This window comes from Lepisosteus oculatus, chromosome 5 (genome assembly GCF_040954835.1).
Source record: "Lepisosteus oculatus isolate fLepOcu1 chromosome 5, fLepOcu1.hap2, whole genome shotgun sequence".
Taxonomy (NCBI): domain Eukaryota; kingdom Metazoa; phylum Chordata; class Actinopteri; order Semionotiformes; family Lepisosteidae; genus Lepisosteus; species Lepisosteus oculatus.
Window position 1 is genome coordinate 60,127,534 of NC_090700.1, and position 17,739 is coordinate 60,145,272.

At 38.3% G+C, this 17,739-nt stretch overlaps 1 protein-coding gene across 1 annotated transcript in view; it reads right to left on the reverse strand.

Moving 5' to 3' along the window:
- The window catches only part of LOC102695384 (zinc finger protein 609), a 108,139-nt gene extending 93,558 nt beyond the window's left edge, over positions 1–14,581 (reverse strand). The window contains exon 1 of the mRNA XM_069190760.1: positions 14,107–14,581. The gene's annotated coding sequence lies outside the window, so the exon portion shown is untranslated. The remainder of the gene's footprint in view (positions 1–14,106) is intronic.
- Between the last annotated feature and the right edge of the window lie 3,158 nt (positions 14,582–17,739).

The following is a 17,739-nucleotide window of genomic DNA, read 5'->3' on the forward strand; positions in this document are numbered from 1 at the left end:
CGCAATCAATTATCACTGTTAATATGCCAACTAGTCTGGCTCCTTTGTCAGCTGGGTGAGTCATAGTCAAGGCCTTTGCTGCAGCTACTACACTTCATTATAATCAGGAACTGCACTTTGTTGTGCTTGTCAGGTGGCTCTACCTTAATTAAACCCAGAGTAATTAAGTTCAACATTTCACATTTACTATACAGTCTGGGGATAAAAACAAAACTATTACCATTCCAGCTGTTTCAAGAAGCTACATTATGATTTTAAAATAAAACTAAAATACTGTACCTTCCTTGGGAGCTTTATATGGGATACTTCTTAGAATTGGTGACATAAAAAGAATACAAAAATGCAAAGAGAGAGAGATACTTGGAAGAATGAGAACATTAACTTAATTGTTAAACAGGAATTCTGCACAGAAAAGATTCCCAGCAGATTAATCTTGCCATTATATTTTTTTCTCACAACCACCACTAATTAGTGTGCAGATTATTTTACATCTCAATTATTGTATCTATCCTGTTGATTAATCACAAAATGTAAAGGCAAGTGTTGTTAACGAACAAACCAAAAAACTATTGGACTAAAGCCTGTATTTAAACTGAGGAATTCTGTATTCTTCAGACAGTTTAAACAACCCTCCTAGTCCTGTTTGCCCTTTCATCCTTTTCTCTTGATAGCTTTTCACATTGCCACTTTCAACAAAAAGTGAAAGCCAACAGCAAGCAAAAGAAAATGGATCAGCACAAACAGCCATTTTGTCAACCACCAGACTGCAGTGGTTTTGGGATGTGACTCACTGTGGGCTGAGCTCAGACCACTAAACTACTGTACAGTCAATTCAATCTCCAGCCGATTCTGCACATAGATGTGCAAACAGACACATTTTACTAAACAGGAGAGCTGGAGTTCAGTCAAAGAGCTCAAAGGAAAAGCAATTTTTTAAAGCAATTTTGTTATGTTTTTTCCATGTTTATTCTTGTTTATTCTTGTCTAGGAGCATTTATAATCAATAATCCAGAATTATCATTATTCAAAAAACACATATGGGGCAAAATGTAACTGTGCAAGGACAATGTCATCTGATAGAATTCTAAAAACATTGAGTGCCACAAGCAGCTGATCAGAACTTTGGAGAAACAAAATAGCAATAATGTATTCAAAAGCAACTTTTAAAAGGGCTCAATGCCCATTCCCTTTGCTTTTTGTAGTAAAACACGAGCCATGAGTTTTTCCCCTTTTCCAGAAAACAATCTACAGCCATTACAACATAACAACTTAGTTAGACTAAGTGTTAGCAGCCCCCCACCTAGGAAAATAAGAACAGAACGATGCAGATTAAAAAAACAACTATTTCTTGTTTGCCTCTCTATAAGCAGTAGCCTTTCAACTGCTGCGCTCCTACGGTTTATGAAAATGTCACAAATGGTTTTTGTCCCACTGGTACATGGAGAGAGTGGAGTAAGAGCAACAACGCTTTGGAGTTTGGAGGGAACTACTGTTGAAGCAGTGGACAAGCCGTTTCGTAAAAACGTCCATCCCTCGGGCACAGCTTTGAAACCACAGAAAAAGAATTAGGGGACTGTTTTTCATACAAATAAACATCTAGCATCACTTGATAAAAGTGCCCCCACTACAGCAAACCAAGAATCGTAGGAATGGAAATGAGTAACATGAAGCACTTCACAGGTGAATGCTTTTATGGGTTCTTTCTGATCGAGGCGTGTGGTAGCTCAGGATTAACAGCCTACCACTCACCATGTCAACAGGTTCTTAACCCTCTGTACACTACAGACACTGGCTGGGCCCATCTGTTTCTGCTGTAGAACTCCATGCTAGGCTGGGGGTAACATTTGCAGTGTACTGATGATGTATGTATGTGATAGCACATTGATGTGCACTGCTTTAGTCTGCATGAAGGCTTTAAGTGTGTGTAAACTGTCTGTCTGAGCAAGTAAAAGAGACAAGGTCAATAACAGCATCATCAATGAGAATTGTGTACAAAAGTGGATTTTAGCCCATAAAAAAGCAGCTGGCTTAATAAACACAGATGTAAGAGCTAACAAAAATGAAAACAGTACACATTAGAAAACTGAAAGGCGCTGCAGAATTTTGTGGGGAAGGCAATTTCAAACCAGACTTTGGAGAGCAATCAGTTAGTCAGCATAAAATCTACAGCAAATTATGAAATGTTGACAGCAAGTGCAAAGACAAACACTTTACTGTATGAAAGACTGAGCTCCCTTTTGCATTGTATCAAAATGAGCAAGCTATCTATACTTAGAAACCTTTTAAGTATGAGAATGCAATAACATTATTTGATTACAGAATCATTAGATCTCACAATCTGTTTTCAAACCTTGTGTTATTTTAAGACTCACAGCACGATTGGTTTGCATGATCGATTGGTTTGCATGATTGATGAGAAGGGTCTCAGTACAGGGCATTACCAAAATGATAGATGCCCGTTTCACTCGGAACATTAAACTGTAAACAAAACAGCTTGAAATCAAGAACACCACTTTCCACTATTGATCCTTCAGATGGGCACGAACTGTTCTTCCATCTCCACCCAGAGTCTCATGTGAAAATACTTTCAGATGTATTAGACAATCTCCTCCTCCCAAAAGCACAAACTTGTATTTTTAGAAATAAATTAGATGAAACAGCAGTTACAAAAGCTGTGAACATCTTAAAAGCCACCATGCAGCCCACACACTGTCTAAATGATCCAATAAATGCAGTCAAAAAGTGCATTTATATCCAAAAATATCCACAAAAAAACAGGACTTGGATCTTTTATTACATCCAGTTTAAAATATAATGATTAATTACTTGGCATGAACAAAACACAGTTCCAGGAAATCCTTTGGTATGAATTATCAGGGCGATTCACGTCATGCTTAGAAAATGTATACATTGAAAAGACAAACATCTCAGTAGTTTTTGCTGGTATTAAATACCTTCTTTCAGAATGCTGTCAGACAAGATTTCCATAGCAGACAACAGGACAGAATGAAACAAGTTCTTTGCTGTGTTTTCTGTACATACAACTGCCATGATAAAGTACTGCTCCAGAAACTCCCAGAGGTTCAGAATGGAAGGAAACCAGCATACCATGACATGCCCCGTGCACAGCAGGCCCATTAGTGATGAGACAGTTACGTAAATGCTTTGGATGAGATACGCAAGCCTGCCACTGGCAATCCTTTGAATCTAGATTACAGAGACAAGGTATCTCTCCTGCTCTCTCGCTGTTGCTGGTTTCAGCAATGAGCCTCTTGTCACTCTCATGTCAAGGTACGGGTTCAACATGCGGTCAAGGGAGCAAAGTCACATGACTGAATTTCATTCCCGGGAGCAACTCAATTTAAAGTAAAATACAGCTGAAAGAAATTCTTTCTGTAGCTCATTTCAACCACTTCTTTTCTAAGAAACGGTAAAAAGCCTCATAAGCCTCATGTTCGCCAGTGAGAAACATGTAGAAGAGGTCTGAGAGATGGGAGAGCACTTTCAATTCAATGGTGTGGCCATTATCCTCCAGGGGGCTGGAGAGAAAGGTCTGGCAGTCAAGCACTCCAAGACAGACAAAACGAGAAACGCAGAAATAAAACATCCACATGCATTTACAGCCTTTCCCTAACCAAGGTGATACTCCTTGATGTATTGCCAAATGCTGCTTGTAGCATTGTCTGCAAAATGAAAAACACAACATCATCTATGGGGAGTTGAATAACAGGCAAAATCATAATATCATTAAATACCCACAGTTAAAATCAGTCTGCCACTGCTTTACAATAGACACTCTACTTAACCAAGTGCATGGTACAGTACATGCCTCCAAAAACTACAAACTACTACTTACTACAAGCAACAGGGCAAATCATTAACAATGTCACTCAGCACAAAACCCAAACCAAAGGGCAAAATGTGTCTCAGTAAACACTATAGCTCCTACCAGCAATGTAGCAAACTGGAGGGGGTTGGAAAAAGGTGAAAATATTGAGTTTTGATCACTATGTAGATTAAATCTACAGCACTATATAAACAATAATTATTCTCAATACATTATGAATCTAAATAAGCTAACCATAATGCAAAGATTTGGAACTAATTCAAGCAATCTTTCTTCAGCAGTGAAACTCATATCAGCATGAACCCAGCACCCAAAACATTTATTTTAAAGACTGAAACAATCCGTTACAAAGATTCCCCATCAGCTGCATTAAAACCAAAATGGTAACGTGGTAACACAGAAATTCAATTTCAGGCTTTTTTGAAGGATTTAAACCCACCAGCAAAGCGTGACTTCTGGTTACTGTAATTACAGAATGCCATCATGGAAAAAGATCCGACAGGGAGAGCTTTCGAGTTAAATGGCAGATCCTATAAACCAAACTACAAGTGCAGTGCTAAAAATACACCTCCCTTAGCTTCCCTCAGGACATGAACATGATGTAGTGCAGTGTATCCAGGTACTGAAGGACAGTGCTGCCTACCAGTTTCTCAGGCACTTATTATTTCTTGGACTAATTCACTGGCATTTCAATCAATTTCACCTCAGGCCTCGGTTTAGTCACAAATACTTCATTACTGGTAACCTACAGTTCTTTTCCATTTTTCATTAACACATCAATGGCTTTAAATTGCAGCTTGCTAAAAAGAAAGATTATCCACCCTTAAGATTATGTCAAAATACATGAGTAAGAAGAAATCCATTCAATATTTTGCGAAAACCGCAAAGAGATTAGAACATGCCTGTCTGTAACCAGTGGTAAGATGGAAACCAAACCACAAATGGCAACAAATAAAATAAAATAAACAACACATCTTAGGACGTTAGGACAGAAACAAATAATGAGCTTTGAAATTCTGAATGAATTCCACAGAAGTGACACACCAAACTCCGGAATTAATGCTATGGTTTTGTTCAGGAGGAACTTGTGTCTATATTGGTGCCCGTATAATTACCCTATAGATCTGTAGCTAAAAGAAAAATACTATTTAATAAATGCTATGCCAAAAAGATGCACATTTTTAAAATGTAAAGCACCAGTCCTCAATTTTATACTGTTTTTAAAATAACTCTTTTCCTCTGTTCAGTAACAAACAGAAACACAAACACATGGTGCACTTCATAGATCCAGCATGTGAAGCAGTCTCAATTTAAAATACAGCAAGTAAAAACTTCCTTACACATTTTGTAAAATGAGGACAACCTCTTTTAACCATACTAAAACTAAAACTCTGTTTGCATGAGGTTCTCACTTATTGAAATCCATACCCTGGTCTCCACCTCTGGATTGAAAAAAAGCTCACATTTTCTCTATTTTAGCATTAGAGAACAATTTCAAATGCCTCAAAGTGTCAGCAATTCTGTTAGATGTATGGGGAGATAGGCAGTTTTGGAAATCACCTCCCCACAGATGGGTTTGTCAGTTGTTGTCTGTGACTTCCTCGAAGCAGAGCCATTAAGATTTCACTATGCAATGAGGAAGCCACTGGCCTCATTACTGGGTATTTTTTTTTCTAAGCGACTTCATCCTAAACGTTGGAGAGTGCCTTTTCAAAACTGTGCACTGCTGTTTGAAGAGGTCAGGTTATGTTTCCTTTTCCTGATATTTAGGGCACTCACAGCAGCAAATGACTTACTGGCACATCCAAGAAAACACAATTACTCATTAGTTAACAGATTTCTTTTGAGATATTATCTTTAAAGTAAGCAATAAAACCAAGTTCCAACAAGGGATTACCCACATTCCATTGGAAAAGTGGACAGAAAAAGAAATGGACAAAAAGAAAAAAAAATCACAGGAGGAAATTCCCATTGCAGCACATTCCAAGGGAAGGTAAAATACAGATCAACTTGAATTTGCTAGCCAATGACATCAAGTTAGATATTTAAAATAAAAATGTTAATGGCTGTGAAAAAGCCTCTAAAAGTGTTAAAACAGAGGGAACCTATAGCTTTTGATTTACAACAGTTCATTCACTGTATTTTAATGTAAAATGACAATATAGTATATAGTTTATATAATATATACTGTCTTATGCTTTAAGTGATATCATGTAATAACAGAACATATATAGACTACAGCCAGTTTCCAAAACTACCTATTGCCCCACCTATATATAAACAGAGGATTCTGACCTGTGTATTTGATTACCTCAGAAATATGAGAGATTACACCTGCATCATAAATTGAGAAGTGTAATAATCATGGCCAATTTTAACCTCCACGCATTAAGATATACAAGATTGTGCATTCTCAGTTGGTTGGCTGAAGAAGCTGCCCTTAGCCTTGTCTAAATATGTTGCACTTCACAGGTAAACAAGTGGTGCAGGTGGGGCTTTTGTCTTTATCTCCATACAAAAAGGTCCTGGGAGCAACTGACACCTCCACGAACTCAACAAAGAGAGGTGTGTGGGAGGCTTCACTCTTCATTGTGAACTGAAACTGTTAGGTTGGAGGTGAACAACTGCTGTTTAAATGGCTGGTTTCCATGCAAAAGACAACAGTTTCTCAGAACATTTAAGACTCTTTTTATGCTGTTAAAACCTAGTTAACCACATGGACCTGCCAAGAAATATGCAACAAGGAAGACAGGGAGTAGAGTAACAATGCCCTTAAGCACATCTAGAGTGTGTGCAGATCGTGGACAGGAAAGTATTTTTCAATTGGAAAAAAACACTTCATCAGATGTAATGAGCAATAAAAAAAACTATACTTGTCAGGAACCCATTTCCAAATAAATGGACAAAGAAAAATGTACAGCTTTTTCTTTCCTCTATGGCCTTCCAAAACCATCAAGATAACAGAAGTTGTCATGCAGGCTTAGTTGTCAGCACTCATGGCGTGACAGTACAGGATACCGAACTATTGAAAACTATCAACAGCTGGTTGAAAATACAACTTAAAATAAGTCAGCAAATGGAAACTTATGTTTAGGTTATTTTAGATTAGCAATTAAACACTATGGATAATATTAGTAACTGGATGTGCAAGAATACAAAAATAAAATTATCATGCAGGTGGAAAACTCTTAACTCACTCACAAGGCTGTTTGCTTTGTAGCTATTCTTATTAACCCAGATTTTAATTCAAAACATGAACCAGCTGAGGAAACAAACTCAATTTGAAATTTGTGGAGTCTCAGACATGATTGTAATTATCTATGTATCAATATAGAAATGCTACCAAGAAGACCATTTTTTGCTGAACAATAACATGAACCTACTATACACTGACTGAGTGAAAGCCACATAAAGCTAGATATAGCTGTGTCTTTTACATAAGACTGGAAGAGAAGCTGAAAAACGTGAGGCCCATCTCGATCATCTGGTGCTGGTTAATAATTGACTGGAGAATTTTTATACAATTGGTTCTTGAAAGAGGATAGGATATCAGCTTGGACAAGATGGCTGTGTAGCTTCTTTCACACTCCCACAATGCCATTGTGTAAAGTTTTAATTGCTCTTCCCTTGAATTTCTACTCATGCCCCCTGGCTCCTATTTCACGGCTGATTCAAAGTCCCTTGACTTTGTCAACACATGAGTCAGATCTCTTCGTAGTCTTCTCTATTCAGGACTAAAAGCATTCCGTTCTTTCAGTCTTTCAGTGTAGGACATTCTTGTAAGTATGGGAATGGACTTGGTCACTCTTCTCTGAAATGAATTCTTATCAGCACTATTTTTTTGCAACATGGTAATTAAAATTGTACACAATAGTCTAAAAGAGGTAAAAGGATAACATACCCTAACTTTATCCCCACATTATCCAGAGGCTGTGAATAATACGTCTGTACCAACTTAAGTATTTTTATAAGTAGTCTAATCAATTGTTGCCCACAAGTTTGTTTTATAACCTCCAATTAACACTCTGGTACACATTTAACTATACATTTAATTGTATATTAACACATGTAATATTTGTCTATATTAAATACCATCTTTCTTTGCTCTGTCTTAAAATTTAACTTGTTTTATTTTTATTTCCTAAGCATCTTTGACAATGTTTGTTAATATTCCTATTGTGGTATAATACATCTGCTAACTTGACTAATTAATTAACTATAGCAGAATCTAGATCATATAAATTAGAAATTAATCTTTTTATGAGGAACTTTTATAAAACTAGAAATATACTACAATACAAGCGGTTTGCATTCATCATTACTGCTGCTTGCTCAAAGCAATCTTTAAAATCTTTAAGCACAACTGATAGAATACCATCAGGCTCTGAAGATGTGTTATATGCAACAGAAGCACTAAAACACATCCGCTATTTTTATGCTGATATTATTTAATATATAATTTTGTCTTTCCTCAGCTTGAGGCATGTTATTGATTTCTTCCTCAGTAAATATCCATTAAACACATTAGCCATTTTCTTTTCAGTGTTGTTTAAACAGTCACACTTTAATTCACCCTTTGTTTATGAGATATTGAAACAATGAAAAAAACTTTAACGCTCGCCTCCATCACACTATTCTTTGCCACACTCTTTCTTGGCCCAGATCTTTTGCCTGTGTGTACAGTCCAGCTACACTCTTTGTCTTGAACTGAATCCTGTACTTTTTCAATGCCTTTAGATAGTGTTTCTTTCTCTAATTTTGTAATTGCATTATTAAATCATTAACCCCTCTGTTTTATGTGCTTTGATCATTTTTTTTCTTCTGGGATGAAAATGTTTAATGCTTTAAGCAGAATATTTTTAAAAAGCTGCAACACAGTCTTTTTCTTTCCATTGTACAATAGTTTAAAAAGAAAAATAAATGTGTCCCATTACATATTATGGGTTTATTGAACCAAGGCCCTGACAAACCCATTTCTTTCAATGCATTATATATGTGTGCAGAGAACACTACACATTCAAAGAAACAAAAACATTCAAATAAACACCCTGTGAGTGCAGTACCATGTTAACATAGATGAAGATCACTTTTGGAAAAATGTGGTTTCCAGGACAGTGAGTGCATGTGGCTGAGATTTGTAAGTTTTAGTCAAAGACATCTCAATTAAAAGTACCACAGACTGGCAAACCAGGAAAATCCCAGATTAATTAAACAGTAACAGGGGAAAAAATTATCAGTGCCAGTTGAACTAAAAAAAAAAAAAACACTACCCTCCAAACAGCCGTCATTGATTGTGGTCAGACAAATTCATTCCCCCACATTGTTTGAATAGAGAAAAACTGGTTGAAAAAGAGAAGTCTTTATTAACGGACACCTCTGAGAAGTTATCAAATCTATCAGCAACATAAAAAATAGCAGTAGTACGTTTTTGTGCATTTATAAAATAAAACTGCAACTCCTGCAAGCATTAGTGGCTCTGTATTTCACAATGTTGATATTAATACATAGGAGGTGGTGCAATACCTTTGAAAATCTGAAAGAGTGTGCATGGAATTGTTATGCAACAGAACGAGTGCACTCCTACCTCAACACCTTAAAACGGAGATAGCTCACCTCCACGGTATGGCTCACTAGACTGTGGTTCAACTTAACCCGTATGCGATTCTTTGGGGATGGAAGGCAGAATGTATAAATGCAGGTAAGCTACTGAATAGATGAAATGTAAGAACAAACTGAAAGCAGACGTAGTAGAGCGTAAGATTCGAATCAAAAAGAGGTCATTTGGCCTATCTAGCTTTCTGCGTTTTAGGTGATAACTAACCTCAAGAGCCCATCCTGCAGTTTCCTGAAGGAAACCAGAGGACCAGCTTCAACTATGACAGAGTAGACTGATCCAGGCTCCCAAAACCACCTGTGTATCAAAGTGCCTCCTGTTCTAAGATTTTAAATCATACTGCACTGTTTAGGTCACTGAATGACAAAAAATAAAACTCCAGCCCTACATGGAACTGAGAAAGAAAGGATTTAAACTGACCCCACAGGCAAAGAAATTCATGAAGTGTGAGTGGGAATTAAGGGAACAGGAAGTAAAAAGAGAAATGTTTGATGAGATTTATTGGAAGTTCATGAAGTCCAGGAGCAATTGTAATGGTATAACAGGAAGCAGGTTCTCATTTACAGAGAAAAGCAGGTTTAAAAGTTGAACAATCTTATCACTCATTGGTAAAATGTATTTATCATAGTGGTATTCACCCATCTTCAACATATTTATTTCTTTTGGACACTAATTGTACTAAACACCAATAGCTTAGAGACTGCATGAGGACAAGTCATGCTTTCTTTCATCCTGTTCAGTCCGGAGCTATCAGCTACTCGGAAAGGTAGTGTTAAATGCAGGAGTTCGGCATCACTCCCACTCTCAGAGGGTCCTCAACAGTTCCTGGGACAGCTATTGCACACCTAGCCAAGAGTACCCTGGACTGGCTTACAAAAGTCCATCCAGCCCATGTGGAGGTAGGCCAGCTGTACAACACTGACTGTGGAATTCCAACTACAATAAGCTAAAACCCTAGCCAGGGCTCAAATTGGTCATGCCTGGACTACAGAACCCAGCCTGTGCTCAGACATATTTAAGCTATTGGGGAGCCCTGGAACCATCCAAACAATTTCCAATTGGTAGAAAACGCTACAACAATGTTTCTCAAAATATATGTTAAAAAGATACCTCAAAAGAGATTCTGGTGCTTAAGGATAATCTTTCAGAAATATAAAAAAAGTCACTTAACTTAACCAGGTGACAACATAAATAAGCAAAGAGGTATTGTCCATGAGAAAGAGTACTGGGGGGGGGGGGAGTTTGGCAAATCATCAACACGAAGGCTAAAATGGTCAACCTTCAGCAAATCATCCAAGGAGGTGTGGTTATACTGCCATTCCTGGGTTTTTTCCTCAGTGACACTCACAGACTAGACTTTGATGCTATGTGATCAAATAGGCTGGCTTGTGAGATGCATTTAAATAGTGCAAGGGACAGTAATAACAGTACATAAGTAATAAGAGATGGTAGTGGCAGCAAGGAGAGACAGCTGCTGGACATGAGTTGAACCATTTCCTGATGGAGCTTTTTAAAAAAATCTCAAATCCATTTAATCAACTTGAACAAAAACAATTATTCCCATTGGGATTAATTTAAAAGGAATCGAAGAGGGTCATCAACAGTTATATCAGATGAAAACAATCATGTTGGCCCGCAATTTACAACCAAGATCACATCTTTTCAAAACCTGTCATAGTAGGGCAGGCTTGGTAACCTGGTAGTTACTGAAAACACAGTTTAAAACTATGGGACAAGCCAGAAAACTACATTTTTGAGCTTCACTCTTTGAGCTTCCACAATATGGAAACACAGTATTAAAACAAACTTTCTTATGTAACATTTTACAGTATGTGCTGTAAAACAAACTGCAGTTCTTTAAAGACTTACTATTTTTTGTGCATTTCATTGGATCATGGCCTTGTTGCATGAAACTAAAACCGTCCTATGCCTAGATATTAAAATGTGTAAATTATTTATAAAAGTGTCTTTTGAAGCCAGTCTATCAAAACCAAGCAGGTCTTCATTACTTAAACTCTTTTCTGAAAATCACTTTTCTTGCCCTAGACAAAGATGGTTTAACTTATTACAGGCAATCATAGTATGAAGAACAGTAAATTTCATGTTAAGGGCAAAGACAAAGTCTATGTAAAGTCTAACATGTAAAATGCAAACATATGTACAGCACAAGAGGAAACCACTGTAGTTAACTATTTCATCATACATCTTCTTAAGTGACCATAGAAGTCAAACCGTCAGGCAGCAGCTATATGACAACCAATAAGACAAAACTAGACATTTCTGAACAAAGTACACATTTTCTGTTGGGACTTAAACCCAATGGGCAAGAAAAAATACAGGTTGACAGGGAGAATCTGTTAAAGATATAGGCCTTCAATACCAAAGATGTGTAATATAAACAGACAATTCTCAAAGGGTCTGGCTATGCCCAGCATTTACACAGCGCTTCAGATTTCAAAGGACCTCAAAGTGCTTCAGACATGGGGGTGACCCACATCATCCACTGAACTGAGCACTCACCTGCTGGCCTTCTGGCAGCCATTATGCCCTCACAGCATAGAGCAGAAGTGAGAAATTACATCAACTGAACCACAGGGGACATTTAGGGAGGTCATATTGTTCAGGACCAAGTGGAATACAGCCACTGCACTAGGATTAGAACCCTGCTCTTGGGAACAGTGCAGTGGGACCTTTCCTTAAATTAAACTGTTTAAGGATAATCCCTTCTCTCCAACCATTTTAATCAGCAGATCTATGGTCTTGAATACATCAATTATGATTTTATATCAGAGTGTGGCTTTCAACAGAGAGCAATAGGACACTTCTGTTAACTGGGGGTGTTTAAAATGCCTTAAATATTAATTCTGTGCTAGCACATCATCCTTCCCAATGCAACCGAACGTAATACTTAAGATATATACTTGTGTCAAGCATATACTAATACCTGACACAATAACAACATTATAGAAATATGGGAAAGTACTGAAGGCTTTCTTATTAAAATAATTAACAAGGGAACTCCATTCAATTCGAACACTGACAAAACAGCATCATACACTTAATAAACCCTTCCTGAATCGTCCCCAATTCACATTCCATTTCACTTTGACCAAATTAAAAGCTTACTGGATGACTCCAGGCAAATTAAAATAATGTGGGTATGTTCTCAAAGTCATTCTTCACTCATTCACACTTTTAGAAACTAGATTTATAGTCTTATTACAAAATTCAACACCAAAACAGGAATTGGGGATTTATAACTTGGTCTTTGTCGAATTATTATATTTTACATTTTTGTGGAGATGCAGTTACAACTGTCCTCAATGGACAACCGTTTGATAATCGACCACTTAGCACATAAAACCAACCACTTCACTAGAAAACATACATCCATTTTAGGATTTTAAGTAAAAACAGCAGTAATAACTACGTTTTTTCTCAATAAATTGTGCCGAGTCCTATAATCACTTTTTACGGTCCCCAACTGGCTCTCTTACACTCAAGTATCACATGGTGGATTCATACGTGCTAAATGTAATTACAATCAAGGCCTCAAACATATAAACCGTTGCAATATACATATTTTTTTTAAGTTTACTTTCGCTTTCGAGAAAGGTGAGGTACAATTTCACACACCAAGAAAACCAAGAGACCCCTCGGATGAAAACTGCGCCAGGGTTGCCGACGCCAGTTCAAGCACATAATCTGGGCACATCATGTAGACAGTGTCCATTGTGCACTGCGCTGCTGCAAACGCCTCCGGAACATGCCCACCAGTGTGTGACCAACGAGGTTAAACATTAGGCACAGGCCCCAGATGCAATTCGCAAATCTCTGGATTCTTGTCGTTGAGCTTTTTAGCGACGCTGAAGAAGACTCTTTGCAAAGGAAAAGTGAGGGGGGAGGAGGACGAAACCTCCTGTGAATAATTTCAAATGTGAGAAATGACCGCGTTTTTCCTGTACAAAAGAATGAACCCCCGACTAGTGTGCCATAAATGCACATCGGCGCAAGAGCCTAATGAAAAGGCCGAACATGATTACAGAGTAGATAAAATTACACCTCTGGGGACTATCCCGCTCTGTAAAACTAAAATTTGATTATCTAAGAAGCGCTGGGCTTTGAGACTCAAAACCCTTGATAGAAACAGGAAACTCCTGTGATTCGAAATGGTTTAAAAACACAAAGCCCTCTCGGTGTGCTCTACCCAATCTATGTACTTTTCTCACTAAATATGCCATTCTGAAAAGGTGTAAGTAATGCCTTCAAAGACAGCTTTATTCTACATGGTTACGTGAAACAGTTCAGAGCGAACGCACATGCAATTACATATTAATTTCAGAAAGACCGCTGGTGATTCTAAATCAGTACTTCATGCTGGATGGCTTGGGAGACGAGCGTGAAATTAAATTGTTTATTTCTCCAATCCCCAGAAAGAAAGAAAAACACACTTCCTGAGCCGTCGTTCTGTTTTAGTCGGCAGCCGTATTGGGTGGGGAGAAAAGGTTAAGGAATCTGCTGTAATTCGGAGTTAAGGATAAAAATCCACTGTTGGAGTCTCCCAGACAAAGGGCTTTCGGCAAGCATGCAGTTGTGAATACCTCCCGCATTAAGAAAAAAAGACCCGAAAAATTCCAGCACTTACCCACTTGAGCACCCCGATCCCACGAATATTTAAGTACACTCCATAGATCCAGAAAGTTGGGGGTCGGGGAGGGGGGGGGGGTGGGAAAAATGCGAGGAACACCGATTTATTCAAAATAAACAGACAAAATAAATCAATAGAACTCCCAAGAAATCCAACAGCAGGGGAAGGAAAGGCCAGTTCACTGGACTGCTGCCATCACACGTTGAATCCCGTTCAAAACTGAAAAATACCGGCTAAAACGGGCATTTTTAGGGTCGATCGCGAGCCCGATTCGAGTTATATAACGTCTCCTCCGGTCCCGGGAAGTAAAATCCAGTTTTCTGCCGGTTTTCGCACCAGTTTAAAATCCCCCGATTCTGTTTCTCTGTATCTCTAATATATCTTGATGGCTGTTTGTATCTTTCAATGCTGGGAGATTGATACAATGTAACCAACAAGCAGAACGAGGCGCACGCAAGCTCAGGCACGGACTCCGCACGGACTGGACCGCGACCACGAGGACCGTCGCTAAGAACCGGAACTGGACTCTCTCCAGTTGTGGACTGGCGAGTTTTACTCAGCTCGCCAGTCACTTGCATTTGATAAAACCCATGTGTTCTCATTAATGAAGCCGGTGTGTTCATGGATGGTTTTTAAATCGTAACAGAAGCAGTACTAAATGCGAGTTTTCCATTTCCTAAGCGTTCAACATTTTTACAACTGTTGGTAAATGTATTATACCGAATAAAGTAGTACAGTATTACGAATATTACGTGTTACACAAGGCAAATGTGAGGAGCTATAAATACAAAAGCATAGCATACGTAACCCCGGGACTAATTTATGTACATAAAAAACTTGCACTTTTTGTTGAACCTGATACAACTTGACATTATAAGATATAGCAGTTCAGGTGGGTAGCTGCGTCAGCATGCGTAGTCTGCAAAGGAACAAGTAACAGGTTTATTCCCTGCTGAAAAAAAGAAGAAAGAAAACACAACGTTTCGGCCGTGGAGCCTTCTTCCGAAGAAGGCTCCACGGCCGAAACATTGTCTTTTTTTTCAGCATGGAATAAACCTGTTACTTGTTCCTTTGCATTATAAGATATAGCCAGAAACAAGTAAACTCACAAAAATACATTGAAAACTGCTGAGTTTACGAATAATGAAAGTATACAAAGACAAAAATCTAAGCCTCAACATTAATACACTTATTGGTATTTTTGAAATACGGAACTACGTCTCAAGGTAAACTGTTAAAGTTGCATTTTGTATTTTTTATTTCAACAACACAAAACCCAAGCGTCCACTGCTTGTTTTCATTGAATGTTATGTACCCATTATATTAAAAACATTTATTATTGTTGAATAAAGTAAATTTAAATGCTCAATACTACCATTTTACACATTGCATACAACCCGTTTATATATAACTGGGGTATATAACAGTATATATTATATTAATGTTTTAATGGGTTTAGAGCTAATCAGGTAAATTAATTTGCACAGTTTTCTTCAGTCAAAAGGCAAGGATTGGGTTATAAAACTACATCGAGTGGCGTGTATAAAAATGGATTTTATAAAGAAGGCGTATCTCACCAGCCTAGAAAAACGTACAGGCCCACTAGAACCGGTATGAACCAAATTTAAAAGTACAGAATAATTGTTATGTAGTAGCCCTTGCTGTACTAAAAACGACACGTAGTTCACGACACTTACCAACGGTTCAGCTTGTGACTTGGACAGCCGAACGGACCTGACTGTTTCAAACGCGGAACCGAGGAAGCGTCGATCAAACGGTTCAAACGGTGGAGATCTAGAATCTCCAATTCATCTCGAAAACTGTTTTCGGACGCACCTTTCATTTCTCACTGCTTCCCAGGCTCACACTGCGATGAGAGAGATATATATATATACATTCCTCTACAGTTAACAATTCGCTATATATCCCCGCAAGTTTCAAACAGTGTATAAAATATAGCGTGATTCGTTTGTGGTTTGTGAAACCTAGAGCAAAAATAAACCTATCTGGGAACTCAAGGCAACACGAAGCCAGATTCTGTTTCATTTTCTTTGCACTGTACTCGCGTTTCCCTTCCAGTTTGGCGTGAGCAGTGTAGTTCATTTTGACTCGGTTGTACATGTACGATTGCTGCTTGTATTGACACGCAAGGGGCCTTCTTTTCCCATTTATAAATCGTACATTATAAGGGCGACTGTTTAACCAAACACATTTAATTACTCCGGAGAAGTAACAGGAGAATGCTAACAAAACAATATACAGTCCGCTAGTGAAACTAAGAGGAAAGGAGTCTCCGTGGCAGTTTCTTACAACTCAGATTTTAATAACCAGATATGAAGCACAGTTCCTGTCAAAATATCTCTCAGGGCACTTCTTTTTAATGCTATCTGCGTCTGAAGTCATCACCATCAGCGTCTACAGGTCTAATTTAGATAAAAAAGCATTCAGTGGGAGTTTAAGCTAAAAGTACATGCCACTCTTATTATAATGTTGCCCTTGGGATTCTCACATTTGATGTCTATATCCTTTTCAGGAGCACACAGACTGAGGCCCTCATTAACTGTCAGACCCAGATGTGGAAGTTTGTCACAAGGCCCTGTGATTTATTAATGAATCGAAAGGCATTTGATTTCCCCTGTACCTGCAGCACCTTAGCCATCACAAACGCAAACCAGATTATTCTAGTTCATATACTTGTGTCTAAAACGTATTTACACTATAATGGCCGTGTTTACGGCTTTGTGTGTCAGGCTACTGTTCCTTTGGCTGAAATGTCCAAAACAGAACTGTAATGTAATTCGTACTGGATTTTAATTTTTTGTGGTTCATCATCCTTGGCTGGCTTCAAACATTCAAGTGTCAAATTCTTCAGAAAGCAAACCACCGATGAGACGAATCAGCTGCTGCCAGACTAAGATTTTCTCCGTCCCTGAACGCATTCAAAACAGGAAAGATGGGCTCCAGGCCTAGGATTAGACTGCAACATCAGTCCAACGGAATAATCGTGAAACATTTGCTGTTTTAACAGACATATTTCTGTGCTTGCTCTGAAACAACAAGCCGCACATCTGCCTACCACATCCTCAGTGCTCCAACTTGAGGGATTCTTCCCTTGTGGACACAGGGTCTCAAAGTCTTACACACACTACTGCATTATTAATCTCACCGATTTTCCAATCGAATTCTAGAGACGTCAGATGTATTATGTTGTCACTAAAGAACTGCAATGGCTGCTGCCTTTTTGTGGTTCCAAAAATTGCCTCAAATCCATATCAGATGAGTCTGCTTAACCACTATACTATATAAAATATATGACAGTCCCAATAGAAGATAAGACAAGGGAATTAAAAATCAGATCCTCCACATCTTAGTGGCTACTGACGGTTCAGGGAAGCAGGCTTGTGAATCTTTTCCATGAACTTACCATGTGAACTGTAGAGGACATTTGCACTCTCCGGTTTTAAAGAGGTCTGGATAAATCAAAACATACAGCAGCAGATGACAGCAATTTGGTATTTTTAACAAAGATTTCAGTATTTTGCCCTCCTCTCCATTCCAGAACCTTCAGCTGTCTTAAAACATGGGCCTGAGCCCACTCTGCATGCAGTCTGCTGTCATCCAAGTCAGACG